At 44.1% G+C, this 4,007-nt stretch overlaps 1 protein-coding gene across 7 annotated transcripts in view; it reads left to right on the plus strand.

Annotated features, from left to right (window-relative positions):
- The first annotated feature begins 851 nt into the window (after positions 1 to 851).
- Positions 852 to 4,007, plus strand: part of LOC108285293 (zinc finger protein 226) — a 15,138-nt gene continuing 11,982 nt past the window's right edge. The window contains exons 1-2 of one of the 7 annotated variants that reach the window (XM_017502382.2): positions 852 to 1,689; positions 2,184 to 2,234. The gene's annotated coding sequence lies outside the window, so the exon portion shown is untranslated. The remainder of the gene's footprint in view (positions 1,690 to 2,183; positions 2,235 to 4,007) is intronic. The other 6 variants (XM_017502380.2, XM_037729185.1, XM_017502378.2 and 3 more) reach the window with 6 other exon arrangements.

Here is a 4,007-nt window from a genome sequence, read left to right on the forward strand (position 1 = left end):
GGCACGCGCCACCATGCCCAGCTAATTTTTTGTATTTTTAGTAGAGACGGGGTTTCACCATGTTGACCAGGATGGTCTCGATCTTTTGACCTCGTGATCCACCTGCCTCGGCCTCCCAAAGTGCTGGGATTACAGGCTTAAGCCACCGCGCCCGGCCCTACTCTAACACTTTTAAAGTGTCAGAAGTAGTTGCCAATGACAAAAATTTTATCACCCCTCCTTGAATTTATTTGATTTCTGACTTTCCACATTTCCATCCAGACTTTGAAATGACTGCCTTCTAATAACTGTAGCATTCTCTTATTAGTACTTCTCTACCTGAGTATTAATAAGTACTTCTCAGGTAGAGAAGTATTAAGAGAATAAGGAAAAGCATGGTAAATGTCAATCCTGCCCAAATAATACATTTGATAAAATTATCCAATTTCCACAAGTTGTTTTTGGTATTCACTTAATAGGTGTGGGGTAAAAATACGGTATGGCTCAGCCAGGCACGGTGGTTCACACCTGTTAATCCCAGCACTTTGGGAGGCCAAGGCAGGTGAATCATGAGTCAGGAGTTCCAGACTACCCTGGCCAATATGGTGAAACCCTGTCTCTATTAAAAATACAAAAATTAGCCAGGCATGGTGGCAGGCGCCTATAATCCCAGTTACTTGGGTGGCTGAGGCAGAGAATTGTTTAAACCTGGCAGGCGGAAGTTGCAGCCAGCTGAGATCAAGCCACTGCACTCCAGCTTGGACAGCAAAGCGAGACTCCGTCTCAGAGTGAGACTCAGTCTCAAAATAAATAAATAAATATAAATAAATAAATAAATATATGACTAATGCTGCTATGAACTTTTTTAGAACAAGTTTTTGTATGGATATGTTTCAGTTATCTTGGGTATTTACTTAGGAGTGGAATTGCTGGCACATAAGCCCAAGATCGGGTGCCAGAAGATTCAGTGTCTGGTGAGGTCCCGCTTTCTGAGTCATGGGTGGTCCTGGCTGTGTCCTCACATACTAAAGTGGCAAAGGAGCTCCCTCAGGCCACTTGGAAGACAGCATTAATCCTATTCATGAGGGCATTGCTCTCTTGATCTGATCACTTCCCACAGGTTCCACTTCCTAATACCATCATCTTGGGAGTTAGTTAGGTTTTCGACATATTAATTTGGCGGGGCCATAAACACTGAGACCGTAATAGTACCTAAAGAGACGTGAGGGATTCTGGGAAATGAAAACCAGGAGCTCAAGATAGTTTGACACTTCCACATCAGAAGGCTTGGACATTCTGGAAGTGTAGTCCAGGAGGGGGATGCTGTTCTGCTTTTCCCCCAACTCCAGCATTCTGTGATATGTTGTCCGGAGCTCCGTGTAGTCGCACATAGGTCAGCTACAGTTATGCTGTAAATGTTTCCTCTGCGGGATCCTGAGAAATGTAGGTCCAATCGCTCCAGGTAGTTGCAGGCACTTCCTGCTCGAGGAAGGCAGTGCTGTGGAATTCTGGGAAGTGTAGTCCTAGTGCTCCTGGGAGTCGGAGGCACTTCCACCCAGGAAGACGACGTAGCAGCCATCTTTTTTCTCTGGTTTTGGTTCTTTAAGTCAGCTCCTCAGGAACGTTTTAGACTTCCCCGAAATGCGCTTATGGTCAACAGGTAGCTGTGTTTTGTTTGGAGAAAAAAAGGAGTAGCGGCTAAGAGCAGAGGTTTGAGGGGCTAGGATGCTCTTTTGCGTTTCCCTCGGCGGAGCTTGTTTGCATTGGGGCCGTACTGGCTTGGGGCTGCTGGGGTGGTGCTTCTTCGGATTTGAAGGTCTCTGGGGCTGTTTGCTCCCGCATTGTGACTCCCCTTCCACCTAGTGAGCCAGCCCTACCACTTTATGCAGTATCACACTGAGCGAGTTAATCCCCGTGCCTTTGTTTGCTGTTCTGAAGGAAAATAAAAGTAATAGAATGTTGTGAGAAAAAGCAAGGTAGTACAAAAAGTTTAAAACTGCCCAGTACGTGGATTGCCAATACTACATTTTCCCTAGAAACTCCCATTTTGTAGCGAACTTCTGTGAGCCCATGAAGCTAGATTGTCCTTGACCTCTTTTTAGGAAGGAAGATGGTTGTTTCTCACTGGTACTGGGGGATGCCGGTGATATATTGGGGATGGAGACACAATCCTGGTAATTTCACAGCCTCTTTTTCTTCCCCAGCCCTGACTTCTCAAAAAGCACTGCACAGAGGAGGAGGCAGCAGAACCTCATGTGAGTACGACTTGTTAATATTCTTCTTGTTTTATTCACATAAATCAAAGAATGTGTGGGTCGTGTATTTGGGCATGGGAAGTAATTATGATTATACAAATGAACACTTTTCCACCGAACAGTGACTCTGAAGTGATACTCTTTTTTCCGAGGAGACTGAGACATACATAACTTGTGGCCGGGCATGGTGGCTCACGCCTGTAATGCAAGCACTTTGGAGGCCAAGGCGGGCGGATCACCTGAGGTCGGGAGTTCAAGACCAGCCTGACCAACATGGTGAAACCCCGTCTTAAAAAAAAAAAAAAAAAAAGGAAGAACATAACTTGTTTTCTCATAGCCACCCAGCTAGTGGGAGGCAGAGCTAGCGTTGAAACCTAGGCAGTCTTAGTGTAGACCTGAGTTTTCTTTCTCCATGAGCCATAGGAAACTGACTAGTATCATTTGAAGATAGGTTGAGACTTCACTGTGGGAACTTTGCTCAAGGTGTGGGCTATTTTATTAGTTTTTAGAAAATAGTGACCGGGCGCGGTGGCTCACGCCTATAATGCCAGCACTTTGGGAGGCTGAGACGGGCAGATCCTTGAGGCCAGGAGTTTGAGACCTGCCTGGCCAACATGACGAAATTCCATCTCTACTAAACATACAAAAATTACCCAGGCGTGGTGGTGAACAGCTGTAATTCCAGATACTTGGGAGGCTGAGGCAGGAGAATCGCTTGAACCCGGGAGGTGAGGTTGCAGTTAGCTGAGATCACACCATTGCACTCCAGCCTGGGCAACTGAGCAAGACTGTCTCAAAAGAACAAAAGAGTTTTAAAAAACAGTTTTCTCAGTTATTAGTTTTGTTTCAAATAGTATAGAGGTAACACATAATCATGGAAAGTATAGAAATATATTTTAAAAATGTAAATTCCCCATTTACCTTTATACCTTAGGATATAAAAATAACAGCTATTGTTTTAGTACCTTTTTGTCAAGTTTTTCTTGTGTATATTTCTGTTTAGTAGGAGCTGTTTTTGGGGGGACTGGGTACAACACTAGTCAAACTGTGGTCCACAAAGCAGCAACATTGGCATCACCCAGGTAGAAATGCTCATTCTTGAGCCCTACCCAAGACCTTCTCATTTAGATTTTTTTGCAGATGGGACCCAGAAATCTGCATTTCAACAAGATCCCAAGGCTATTCAGAGGCTTGTTAAAGTTTGAGAAGCTCAGGAAAAGGTCTTACCTGGAAACTCGGGACTAGAAAACTGACCTTGCCAGATGTCACAGATAAAACTGAGCTGGCCATACTAGAACCCTACTCAGTCCAATGAGTTTTCTTTCTTGCTAAATATTGTTAACTGTCAAGTTTCTTTGCAAAAACCATGACATCAGTAGAAGGCCACTGGCAAGTCTAGAGCCAAAATGGAGGAACTTAGAGGCCTGAAGATCTGATTCTCCCAGGCTTTGGGGAGTAGATGCCTTGCTGTCTTTTTTTATTGGAGGCCTCCTTCCTGAGGTGGGAAGATAAGCTACCTAGTTACCGTTAATTAACGTTAGATATTATTGCCATAGTTATCATTATCAGTTACTATGGTTATTAATGATTATTTTCTGATTTCTTTAACTTTTTTTTTTGAGATGGAGTTTTGCCCTTATTGTCCAGGCTGGAGTGCAACCTCTGCCTCCCAGGTTCAGGCGATTCTCCTGCCTCCCTCCAGAATAGCTGGGATTACAGGCACCTGCCACCATGCCTGGCTAATGGTTTTTTTTTTTTTTTTTTTTTTTTTTT

The sequence above is a fragment of the Cebus imitator genome, unplaced genomic scaffold (genome assembly GCF_001604975.1).
Source record: "Cebus imitator isolate Cc_AM_T3 unplaced genomic scaffold, Cebus_imitator-1.0 Scaffold296, whole genome shotgun sequence".
NCBI lineage: Eukaryota > Metazoa > Chordata > Mammalia > Primates > Cebidae > Cebus > Cebus imitator.